A 14,253-nucleotide genomic window follows, 5' to 3' on the forward strand; every position below is an offset into this window, starting at 1 on the left:
GTTTCTTCTTCTGCTTGACTGATGAAGTTCATCCAAACAGAGCGGTGTTATTGTAGACAATCCTTTTTACATATAGAAACAGTTTTTGTCCGTATATCTTTCTCGACCTTGTGGTATCTACTGTAGTAATTATTTACCATACATAATTTGATTGATTGAATGAATGTGCAGTGTTAGGAAGGAAATCTACTACGGGGTATATATTGCTATATGTTATTGCTACAAGGAATGATAATATTCTTTAATGTTATTGCTGCTTGGGAGGTCCGATTATAAGTGAACCTGACATGCACATGTTTACAAATTATTTATATTGCACTTGCCTGATGTAATTATCTTGTGACTTCTTCGCTATTGTCTCCTACAGCAATAATTATAATCTCAGAAAATATCTTCCTTGTGGCACATTCGTTATTTAATTACATATGTTTTTCTATGCACCTGGTCAATTATAGAATGATTGTTAACAAACTCAAATTGGTGTGTAGGTATTAGGTTTTTTCTATCTATAATGTGGTCAATAATAAAAGAGGAACCTTGCTTACTTAACCAACTTACCTCAAGTACAGTCAGTTTCACAACAGAGTTGATTTTACTTCGAAATTTGAAAAATTTACTGTTAAGAAAGTAAATCGAAAAATAATCAATTAAATTAATGCCAATAAAGCTCCCGGTTTTGATCTAATAGCTGGAAGAATTTTACAGGAGCCGTCAGAAAAGTGCTTCAAGTGTATATTTACATTTAACCTTTAACCTAAACAACTTTCATAGTACTGGGAAAGTGACCTAAATCTTTCTGATTCTCAAATTATGGAAAAAGATCGAAGATGTTTACTGCTGTCGTCCTATAAGTCTCCTAAAAGTGATAGTGTTGCTTGTGATATCCAAGGTTTCCGAGAAACTATTTATTAAGAAGGTCAAAGTAATCACAGGGGAAATAAGTATTGTTCTAGAGCAACAATTTGGTTTTTGTAACAAACATGGAACCAAATAGCAAGTTGACAGATTAGTCAATCAAATAATTAAGATCTTAAACGAAAAAAATAGTGCTTGACTGCATTTCTCGACATATCTCAAGCTTTTGATAACGTGTGGTATACTCGACTTCAAGTTAAATTGTTAAATCTTTTACCTCATGCGTACTTTCAACTACTAAAGTCATACCTCACAGACAGACATTTTATTCTGAAAGAGGGCGACGAACACTAATACATTTATAGAACATACTAATGTAAATAAAACAATGAAACAAAAAATGTTATAAAATATAATTTATTTATGTTATAATATCACATCTTATGCATAATTTATCGAAGGACTTAAACTTCAGTTAATTACACGGTCACAATAGTTTGTAGGTTAGAGTTTTTGTATTATATTTATATTAAACTGTTCTTCAAAGCTATCCATGGTATCCCCTGGAGACTTTCTTCTGTTACTACCTGTGTAAAGTTTTTTTGTTAAAATTAGATTTAATTACTGCATTCTCCCTAATGCATTTGCCATTTCTACAAAACAGTTAGTATTCATTATCTCCTCGTACCTTTTAACAAAATCCATATAACATATATTAAATATATTATGAAAAATTTCACATATATCTATGCGCATAAATCTCTACAATACTATTTTCTGCAGTTAACCTATAATAATTATATACCCACCTTTAGTTGTTCCTACTTTCATCGCCCTATTTTAGTATTGCTATTGAATTGAAATGATTGAATCCCACATTTAGAAAGTTTCATTCACTTACTGTCAATTTCTGAGCCAGTATTAAAGTCAATAATTAAGCTGTTAATTTCCAATCTAACACTAGTTCACAATTCCATTATTTCGCAGTTTCTTCTTCTGCTTGACTGATGAAGTTCATCCAAACCGAGCGGTGTTATTGTAGACAATCCTTTTTACATATAGAAACAGTTTTTGTCCGTATATCTTTCTCGACCTAGTGGTATCTACTGTAGTAATTATTTACCATACATAATTTGATTGATTGAATGAATGTGCAGTGATAGGAAGGTAATCTACTATGTATATTTTTTCCGGTCTATTTATAAAAAGGTAAGTTGCATGTCCAAGTGATAATTTGAAATGCTTCACTCTCTAACGTGATACCTTCAAAACTTAATGTATGTTTTGCAAGTCAATCCTTAATTACAGCCTTTGCCTAACACTTATAGGGATCAATGTCTGGAAGTTACATTGAACCTCTTCGTAGGTGATTTTTATAGTATTTAATTCCTGCGTTTCTCCACAGTGTTGGAAGTGATGCCTTATATCCCTCAAAAAGCTACATATCCCTAATTTTTCTGTATACATTCCAAACTAACAGTTTAATCAGAAATAATTGTATTAAATTGTGTGTATATTGGAAAAATACTCACCGTTTTTATATCTTTCGTAAATTTAATCTTGACAAGAGCTATCATCAAGTAGATACTTTCTTTTCGGTGAATTCAAAATTATATGATATTTTTTAATTTGAGATATTTTTGTTACAGTGCTCATAGTAAAATTCAGTGCAGCCGCAGCACAATAAAATATTTACAATAAAAACACCAGCAGCTTAATGCTTAATGGTATTAATACTTAACTCTCTAACGCATATTACTGGTAAGAACAGCTTCCTGGTTGAAATTATTGATGAGACGTAATCTGTTTCTGACTTTGCCGATTCATAACCTCTTATTATCACTAGTGTTTCGATGAACTTTGCAGACCTTTGACAATCGAACGACTTTTACAGCCTGATTCATTTACATGTTCGAACGTATCAAACAGCATTGTATTTCTTTTTATTTGAAATAAAATTAGAAGGAATATATTGTCTGATATTAATACGAATTTTCAAACATTAATAGGCAATACATTATACATCTTAATGACCTGAGTTCTTTGCTATTTTGGATAAACTATAGATCCCGAAACGCAGGTAAAAATTCCATCAATATGTTATTGCGCTACCTAAAAAGATTTCCTCCACTGGTCTCTTTTTCCCTCCTTCAAAGTCCGTTGTATTTTATTTCAGTCTACTACATACTGAACGACTGACCACGAGTGCTTCTATGGCTTCAGTATGGCTGATAGTGTGTGCTGTCTAGATAGAGTCTCTACTTCGTTATGGTTGTGTTTGTGGTCTTGTATTTGTGTCAATTTTTAAATTGTATATACACTATTTATACTTCTAGTCCCTCCTGTTTGTTTTATATACATATACATATACATATATATATATATATATATATATATATATATATATATATATATATATATATACATTTTTTTTTTCCAAAAACAGTACCATCAATTGATTCTTTATAAGTCCAACGATTTGGATTTCCAAAAAAAAATGAAGCAATGTATGAAACTTATAATGAAATTATTATTTATGATGATTTTATTAACAACTGTATAGGCTTTAGAATGACAAAACTTCACATTGCTAATGAGTGACGCTGTGACCCAATCACTGAGCATAATATTTATTCAATAAATTTTATCCAAAATTATGGAACAACTTTATGAGATAACAAATAGCATAAGTGTAAATTTACCATGTTCATTACGAAATCTTGTGGTTACTCTTGTGGTACAGAACATTTGGTAAAGCTAATATTATTACCAAGGTTTTGCACATAAAAAATATAATATTTTGCAAGCTAGAGCTAAGTTTTATACAAAGTAATATCGTTCAGATTAAATTTCTGGTAACAAGATCGAAGCTTTTTAGCGAAATTCATATATTCAGAAATATAAGACCATGCAGAGTTAAAAAACAAACCTACAAAAGAATCAACTACTGATAGAGATTGCTTCTATGGCTTCGGTATGGCTGATAGTGTGTGCTGTTTAGATAGAGTCTCTACTTCGTTATGGTTGTGTTTGTGGTCTTGTATTTGTGTCAATTTTTAAATTGTATATACACTATTTATACTTCTAGTCCCTCCTGTTTGTTTTATATACATATACCGTAACAATCAATTAATCAACAATAGTACTCTGCTAATGTTTAATTTAATTATCGTTGTAATAATCTAGATGTTGTCAGCTAAGTAGAAAAACCAATATTCTATCCCTACATCAGTTAATATAGAATTATTGAGAGGAAGAGACCACAGACCGTCGAGTAATCGAACAAATCGAGTTACTCCGGCCTACCGAAGCGGACGGTTATCGTAGGTCCGACCCAACCGCGGTACTACCCGTGCTCCTCTCACCTCAGTTTCGAGCTGGCCGTACTGTGGGCAAGTCCGCGACTTCGCATCGTCCGTCCACCACCTGAACCCATCCTTTATTTCCGAAATAACTACCTGTCTTGGCGTGTGTCGGTCACCGCCGACACTCTCGGGGTACTACCCTACGTATTGTTGCGGGTACTCGGTAGTTAACTCGACATTCAGTCATCGATTCGTCGTCGATCATTATTCGGTTTCGAATGAATTGAACTTAACCGCGTTTTATGGACCAATTTTCCCGGTTCGATTTCATCGGTTCTGTGACTTTTGTGTTGGTACTGTACTGTGTGCGATGGGTGTACATTTAACCTCAACAGGATATTGATCGTTTTCCTCAAACATATCTCAAGGTAAGTTGATGTAAATAGTTTTATTATATTACTCGTACAGTCATCAAACCATCGACTTTATAAACATAGAGTTTGATTCATCGAATCCGTTTGTTTATCGCAGTGTTTGTAAACGTTCGTCGGTTATCTACAAACGGAACCGTTTAAAATGAAAACTATAAAGTGACCAGCATCCCGTGTGCCAAAATAAACAAACACGTAACGCAATAGTTTCAATTGAAGTGGCAAAATAAACTTTGAAGAAGGAGCCGCCAGTAAAGGCAGCATATAAATCAAGATGGCCGCGCGCCGTGGTAATAAAGTCAGATGAAGAATGAAGAAAGTCACGCGCATCGGCCGACCGCGCTCATTCTTCTCGGCGGCCGCTCTCGAGATGCTTTCTAGATTTCTGGTCACTGGTTCATCATCCTCTTCTTGTACCATCCATCAAGCAATCACGATCGGTCGTTGGTAACTTAATTGGATTTGTTTATGTCCATCAGTTTGTACTTTCAAACGATGTCGCACTCATTCGAGACCATTAGAACGATAAAATTACAAAATATTTTTAGTTCCATATTAGATAGTGCTTAAAGAAGTACCTTGAAAGATTCAGAAATAATATAGATATGTTGAAGATAATGAAAGCGAAAATTAAATTTTAGCAGAACATTAAAATATGAAGAACAATTGAATCAATTTATAATGTAAATAAAACGTTTCAAAATAAATAGTGAAATTATTTCTAAATGAAAAATTGGCACATGGAATTGTAATATTTCGATATTGACATGACAATGGTGTCTCTTCTCATATCTTCTTGCGATTATCTTGATTCGTGTAAGTAATCTGTCCTGTAGTATCTGGGTGCACCTACAGTATCCTCAGTACTTTGTACAGGAAAATTTTTATTGTATTTATTTTACTTCTTACAGAACATTCTCATAAATGAACTCCATATGTCCTCATAAGTTTCATTCAGTTTTCTTCATTTCTACTGTCATTTTCTTCCAATTAACCAATACATTCTCCAATATTTTAACTCCAGTTCTTTCCTTTTCTTTTTTACGTATTTCCTCATGCAAAATTTTGCATCAAAATTCATTCCGAGTCCTTTGCGTTGTTACCATATGGAATTATATTAGTATTTATTGCTATTGGTGCTTATACAAACTGATTATACGTGAACTGCATTGTATATTATATATCTTCTTTTGTATACAAGCCGAATTTTAATTTACTATTATTAATAATCATCACAATTTCATACATTTTATACCATAAATTCATATCTGAACTTTTTTCTTTCTCTAAAGATAGCACTATAAAGATGATTATAAAAAAATTCGAATTTAAAAACGTTAAATTTTTGGTATTATTTATAGAATATATAGTATATAGTATAAAGTTACAAGGTATATTTCGTTTTATGTTAAATAAAGCTTAGATAAGTATCTACAACGATATAGAAATAATATAGAGATTCATAGAGAGTGAGTGAAGATAATAGAAAAGTAATATAGGAACAAATAAAACCATAAAAAATAAAAAGACAATCAAATAAAATTATAATGTTTACAAGCCCAATTTTAGGTACTATGGTATAGTCACATAATTTTTATACAAAATTAAACTAAATTAAATAAAACATAATAATGTATTCTGTAGTCACTCATACATTTAAGTCACAAATTTAATGTCATACTTTTATGCTAGAACTTTGCTTTCTTTATCTAAATATAGACCATGGTTATGAAAACAAGTAGGCCAATTTAAAAAAGTTTAATTTCTGGTGCTATTTATACTAATTATAGACGATAAATTAGACCTAATAAAGGATAGCACATACCATAAATTTCTTCAATATAATTTTCTTGTTCTATATACTCATAGTATAACTATCATAACATATTTTAAAAATATCTTCTAAGTGTCTTAATATCATAACTACAATTTTGTATTAACAATAATAATATACAAATATTTTGTGATATTCTAAAATATAGTTCTAATAATGTCTTAGCTGTGTTCCTTTTTAAAATATAATATTTATTGTTCTATGGTTAAATATTTTATTTAATAGTAATAATAATTTAATAGTAATAGTAATAATAATAGTAATAGTAATATATAATTTCTGGTGCTATTTATACTAATTATAGACGATATATTATACCTAATAAAGGATAGGACATAACATAAATTTCTTCAATATAATTTTCTTGTTCTGTATACTCATAATATAACTACCATAACATATTTTAAAAATATCTTCTAAGTGTCTTAATATCATAACTACAAATTTGTATTAACAATAATAATATACAAATATTTTGTATTTAGTTCTAATAATGTCAAATAATATCTACATATATATATATATATATATATATATATATATATATATATACTTACACTTACTACAAAATATAGAAACTAAGGATTAGTATAATAAGTTTTGTTTGTAGTTTATTTTATTTTATTATTATGTTAAACTACAGCTACTTTACTTACTTGGTATAAAATATTTTAATTTATGTCAGGAAAAATTCGAAACTAAAAGGTTTAATTAATGATGAAACATTCTAAAAGTATTTTTATCTAATGCTACCAGAATATTTCGTGGCAATAAGCATTAATAGACGTAAATTATTTTATACTATTATTATTTGCATTTCGTAAAGTTATTATTGTTTTTGACGTGAGAAATGTTATTTAATTTAATTGAAATTATGGATAGAACCATGAAAATATCTTTTATTTATTGACAATAATAATTGTGTAAACCACTAAGAAATATTAAATATTGTGGTAATTCCTGGAATGTAGGATGTCCCTTCTTTTTTTTTTCATTTTATTGGTGTTGTTTGTACAACGAGAGGTAGTCAAGGCTAAAAAGGGTACTTTATGTCAACGTTAAATTATGCTAATTCTCCGTTTTATTTACATCATTTGCCCGACTGGAAATTCTATTATCTAACATTATTATATCGTACAGACTATGGACTTATCAAATTTCGACAGTATACCGCAATTTAAACACAGTAAACATAATTTTTTATATAAATATTTGATGTGCGCACTTGGGAGCATTGCATATTTTAATGGTCCGTTGTAATTTTAATATTTTAATACACAAACGCTGATAAGGTGTCATAATTTTTATTGAAGTTTTTCGAGATTGTTACAAAACGTGATAAGGGCTACTAATATCGCGAAACATGTGCGGGCTTTTTTTTCTAAACGAAAGAAAGCGTTCGTAACAGTTTATGTTGCTGAGTGCATGTTAGTGTGCGCCATGGAGAGAGAGAGAGAGAGAGAAGAGAGAGAGAGAGAGAGAGAGAGAGAGAGAGAGAGAGTACTTAGACTAAAGATTATGTCATATAGCTTTTTGAGATAACTTAATTATACAAAATGACTAAAGTCATTTAAAATGTATAGCCACATAAAAGACACACTTAGAATTCGATCTCTCATGTACACAGGTCAGTTGAAAAGTCCCCCGTCTACCATAGTAAAACACAATTTTTTGGCAAAATTAGCTTTTTTTATTCAACATAATTCCCTTCAAGACCGATACATTGATTATAGCGACCTTCCAACTTTCCGATAACATTTTTGTAGTACGACTTGTCCTTTGCCTGAAAATAGGCCTCAGTTTCGTCGATCACCTCTTCATTCGACGAAATTTTTTTCCCAGCGAGCATTCTTTTGAAAGATAGTCGCCGGGGGCCAGATCTGGAGAATACGGTGGATGAGCAAGCAATTCGAAGCCCAGTTCATGGATTTTTGTCATCGTTTTCACTGACTTGTGACACGGTGCATTGTCTTGGTGAAGTAATATTTTCTTTTTATTCAAATGCGGCCGTTTTTCGCCGATTTCGTCTTTCAAATGGTCCAATAACGCTATGTAATAGTCGCTGTTGATGGTCATTCCTCTTCCAGGGTAGTCAATGTAAATTATATTCCATGCGCATCCCAAAATACAGACGCCATAACCTTGCCAGCCGACTGTTGCGTTTTTCCACGCTTTGGAGCGGATCCATCGTTGTTCGCAGTGAAATGATGGAGCCATATTCCATTCATTGTCACGTATCGATGCAAAAACTCGGGTTTATTACGCTTGATCATCTTCAAACACTGCTCCGAATCATCAACTCGTCTTTGTTTTTGGTCAAAAGTGAGCTAGGGCGGCACCCACTTTGCACAGAGCTTTCTCAAACCCAAATATTCGTGAATGATATGATGTACACGATCAGTAGATATTTTTAGAATGTTTGCTATTTCATTCAATTTCAATTTACGGTCATTGAAGATCATTTTGTAGATTTTTTAAAATGTTTTTGTCGTTATCAACCTCTTTTGGGCGTCCACTGCGTTCACCGTCTTCGGTGCTTGTTTCACCACGTCTAAATTTAGCATACCAATACTTGATGGTTGACTTGCCTCGGGTAGTGTCCGGAAACAAAAGTTGCTTCACTCAAGATGCTATAATTCACAAACTAATGATCCGACAGCTGTCAAATTTATACACGCATCTTTTGAGGGTTAGGGCTAACTAAAAAACATATGGATTTAATTCTAGTAGCGCCATATATGTGTCAGCCCGGGGACTTTTCAATTGACCTGTTATACAATTCGTTTATGAATACTCTGGTTATTTTATTAACTTTTGGTTACTTTTTTAACTTTTATTTATTTGGCTTCGGTATCGGTATTATTTGCCTTTTTTCGTCTTTTTAAATTCTTTCTTAATCCTGTTTTAATTTTCAAACTGTTGTTTCCTTAAATATTTTTGAGAGTTTTGTTGGATTCTCTTCGAAGAAGCCTTGTAACTCATTATCTTCGAAGTTTTTGGTCCTCCAGGCTGTTCATTGTCATTGACATCAAAATCCCTACTCTTTAATCATTGAAACTAAAATAAATAAATGAGATTTGATGGAATATCACTACCCACGCTCTAATCAAACTGCAAAAGTAATGAATATCGTAAATATAATTTTGATACTGTACAACTTAAGCTACTAACAACATTAAGTGGAAAACTGTTTCATTTTATGCCGAGAAATGTTAAAACCATCAAATTTAACAGTCATTTGATACTTTCTATTTTAACTACTAGATATCGCTACCGAAAATACATGCAAATACCTGACAGTAACTATATAAATGTTATAATTTAAAATATCAAGTATTTTTGATCTAATTTAAACCAGTTGCATCTTAGCATTCCCACTGAATCTTCGTAGGCAGTAATCAAAATGCATTAACCATGCATTGCACGAAGGAGCGTTCTATTTAAGCTAATTTATTTCAGATGATTAATGATTTTATCGGGATGCGGTACCATTAAGTCGCAGTCTAAAATCTCACTGGATAATAGGGTTATTCGAACTTTTATTTTCTGTGGCACTGGCTGACATGGCATGTTAATTTATTTACACAGTAATATATGGAAAGGAACATGTCAAGATTGTAATCTTTAATATTAATCAGTTTTAATAAGACTGATAAAATTGTAATGTCAATTTCGATATTTGACGTTGATATTACTATTTGTTGAATAAGACGTTTGATATATTAGCTCTATAAATTCGTTTTCAGTTTTTCTTTAATGTGCAGCTTATTGTGCAGAATATTGTCCATCGAAAGTCACTAGTTTTCCTAAATTTCAGGCAATCTACGGATTAAATCTAGAAATCCACGTATTCTCATAATAAGTGAAGTACTGCTCAGACAGGTCGTGACACATATGTAGGGATAAGTAGAAGGGGCAATGCCGGGAGAATACGGTGGGTGGGGTAGTACTTTTAAAGTGCTCAAAGGTCTCAATGCATCAACTGTAGCCAATAGCAGTTCACATTCTTGCCTTCAGACGTTTTCGGCTGTCCAGGATGCTCTGTATCTTCGCTGTCAAAATCACCATTTTCAAAACATCCATACCAATATTTACATGTTGAAATTGACGTTGTACTTATGAAAATATCGTTGCTATATAATAATGAGAATCGACAACATTATAATTCAAAATGTCTTATTGTACATATCCATATCATACTCCTAGGTAATTAAACATTCAGAACATATAATTATTATTTTTTTATATTATATTGCTTTGCTCAGAATGTTGTATACCATCAACTGCTTTAAATATGACCACCATTTGCTGATATATTATCTGAAAGAGAATTTTTGTGAAATTGGTTTTTGTAGATAATTTTGCCAATAAATTAAAAAGTTTAGAGATCTTCGCATAGCATAAAATAGGTTCCTGGTTCTGTTAAATAATATTTAGACAACATAGCATAATAGCAGAATCGTAAAAAATATATATAAGAATTCTTGCTTGCAATATTAGCATATTTACAGTTAATTCTTAGTCCTTTTGTTGTTTTACTATCTGGTTCTTATCATTATTTGAAGTTAAAGGCACATATTTGGCTGTTTCAGAAGCATCTGCTGAAAAACATGTGTTATTCAATTTTCAAGCTACTGAATCTTCGTGTATTTAAGGTATTATTTAACTCGTAGCCACATTTTCTTCTTCGATAGGTTAAGGGAAATGATCTGTCAACATATATATATTATGTGTTTCAATTCAATTATTGATGTAGACTTTAATGAAAGATTTACTATTAAAATTACAATTACGAAATGCATATTGGTCGATCTGAATTACCAGGAATAAACCTTCCAATTTATCATTGTTGACTTTTAAAGACCCTTTCTGCGCTAAAGAAGAATCCTTTGGAAAACAATTAATTTTATTTGAACCCTCACATCCTGGGAAACAATCCTCTTAGTATGTTTTTTACATTTAAACAAATATTTACCTTAAGAGTTATAAAAATAACACCATAGCAACACATTTCCTTAAAATTGTACACAAAAATAAACAAAACTAATACAGCCTAAGAGGTCTTACAAAATTTAAGGGTGATACACTGATTATAGCGACCCTCCAACTTTCGGATAACATTTTTGTAGTACGATTTGTCCTTTGTCTGAAAATAGGCCTTAGCTTCGACAATCACCTCTTCATTCGACGAAAATTTCTTCCCAGCGAGCATTCTTTTGAGAGATAGTCGCTGGGGGCCAGATCTGGTGAATACGCAATTCGAAGCCCAGTTCATGGATTTTTGCCATCGGTTTCAGTGACTTGTGACACGGTGCATTGTCTTGGTGAAGTAAGACATTCTTTTTATTCAAATGCGGCCGTTTTTCGCCGATTTCGTCCTTCAACGGTTAGTTCAATATTAGAATTATACAAACACGTTTCTATTGTTTAAATTAATAATTTCCTTCAAAACAATATTCTTTTAACGATAGGATGCCTCTAAGATACAACTATTTCCAAAGTTGTTTGGTTGGGAAACTATTAAAAGAAGCACTAAATAAATCATCATGAAATGTTTCATCGAGTAATGGCTTCAAATTATCGTCTTTAATTGTTTTTGGCTGCCCATAACGCCCTTTGTCTTCGATGCTAAAATCATCACGTTTAAAACATTGAAACCACACATCATATTATAAATGTATCATATGTTGGATCGCCGTTACACCCGTGAAAATATGTTTTCAAGCTTTTTAACGATAGTGTAATACTATTTAATAACGAGAATCAATAAAATGACAATTAAAAATGTCTTATTCCATTCGGCATGTACAATTCTAAAGATCCTTGAGCCTTTCTCAGTATTTAAATTTTTTAAAATATCAAATAATCAATGGAGCATCTTAGTTATTAGTTACTCGACTATTCGCATGGTCGTAACTGTCATTTCATTAATACCCATTTCCGAATCGAGCAATATCACATTCAACTAATTAATAGCCAAATATGAACGTTTTGCAAGAGACCAACACAACCACCTGGTCTGGCGGCCACCGCCCAAGAAGCCGCGATGGTAGTCACTTCAATATGTTAATTAAATTTATTCAAGCCGCATTTAGTGACATTATATGACATGTTATCTACCTCTGCCTTCGGAACCAGTATTTGTTTTAGAGGTTTTGACCTCGATTCACTATGGTTCTAATCGAATACATTAATATTGATTCGTCTTGTGCCGCTCTTAACGAACCATTGCTGGGATAAATGACGGATTGGAGATTTATTGCCGGTGTCACCGGTATTGCATAACAATACTTCTTTCTAATATCATAAGTGAACTTTCACGGATTCCCTTACTATCTCGCGCATTAATAAAATATTTCTGTGCTTCTGACCAATATTTGGATAGTGGTGATAGAATACGTTACTCCACAATATCTCCGGATTTGGCGCATGCCTATATTGAGCTCCATTTAATTGTAAAACAGAATAATCTGAGTTTGGCGCAAGCGTACATACAGCATACATTATTCACTTAAATTTTTTATATTATCTATACTTATATATATATATATATATATATATATATATATATATATATACATATATATATATATATATATATATATATATATATATATATATACATGTATATACATATATATACATATGTATGTACATATATATATATATATATATATATATATATATATATATATATGTATATATATATATATATATATATATATATATATGTATATATATGTATATATATATATATATATATATATATATATATATATATATATATATATAGGTTCAGGAGGGTAAATGCAAATGCTATTGAAAAATGAAGTGATAAAAATATAATTAATAAATGTCCAGCCTTTCTATTTTTATAAAAACATCATATTACACATTATTATTTTTTATAAATCAATATCAATCAATCAATCAAACTAATTTGATAAATAATTGATTTGATGTTGAAACTATATATAAGGAGAGAAGTAAACATTGAAATTTTTTTGAAATAACACATTTTATTTAAAAAAATATTGAATAAAATGAAATAAAAATAATTTCTATATGCGTTTCTATTTTTATAAAAGCGTCATATTTACATTAATTTACATATTTCAACAATTAACAAGATCTCCAAGAACCATATAAATAAACAGTACCATAAAAATACTGAAATTGTTTAGATCAAACCCAGCCAATATAGTTAAAACCAAATGAAAAAGCCACCACTATATATGAAAGCAGTGAAATCTCCTTAACAAACTCCAAATATGACCAAATATGATCGGTACTATTCTTCATCCACAAACTCCATTAATGAATTGACTACCTCGAGCTTTTGATTAACATATTATACCTTTACTAGGCTAAAGCGAATGGATGATCGTACTTTTAAGCTGAAGTAAATCTCAGTCAATACATCATAATTTTTACAAAACAATAATGTATTTTCTTATACTCTTATGTAATAATGCATTTTACTTTCCTTGTCATTAGATCACTAGGGTGTCGTTGATAGTTTTATATTTTGTTTATTGATCTAGGTATACTTTTGTTGACAAATTTAATTATTTCATAGTATAACTGTACACTGTTCTTACATCTTAGCAAAATGTAGTCTAATTTTTTCTTCTCCGAATTTCACATGCTTCGATTTTCACTCTTAACAAATTCTAGCTACATCTCACCTATAAATTAAAATTTAAATCATTACTAAAATATGTAAAAATGTCTAACTATTACCAGTTACTACAATTTTTGCTACTATTCTTGATGGAAAACCTCATTAATGACCACTTCCAACACAACAAGAATAATTTTGTTCTCT

At 30.9% G+C, this 14,253-nt stretch overlaps 1 protein-coding gene across 4 annotated transcripts in view; it reads left to right on the forward strand.

The window, feature by feature from the left end:
• Positions 1-4,117: 4,117 nt before the first annotated feature.
• LOC143194722 (uncharacterized) overlaps positions 4,118-14,253 on the forward strand; it is a 137,683-nt gene continuing 127,547 nt past the window's right edge. For 2 of the 4 annotated variants that reach the window (XM_076401384.1, XM_076401403.1), the window contains exon 1: positions 4,224-4,588. The gene's annotated coding sequence lies outside the window, so the exon portion shown is untranslated. Of the gene's footprint in view, positions 4,589-14,253 lie in introns of all 4 variants that reach the window. The other 2 variants (XM_076401393.1, XM_076401375.1) reach the window with 2 other exon arrangements.

Source organism: Rhynchophorus ferrugineus, unplaced genomic scaffold (genome assembly GCF_030347505.1).
Source record: "Rhynchophorus ferrugineus isolate W39M unplaced genomic scaffold, kcgeb_rfMv2 rfM1, whole genome shotgun sequence".
In the NCBI taxonomy this organism is placed as follows: Eukaryota; Metazoa; Arthropoda; class Insecta; order Coleoptera; family Curculionidae; genus Rhynchophorus; species Rhynchophorus ferrugineus.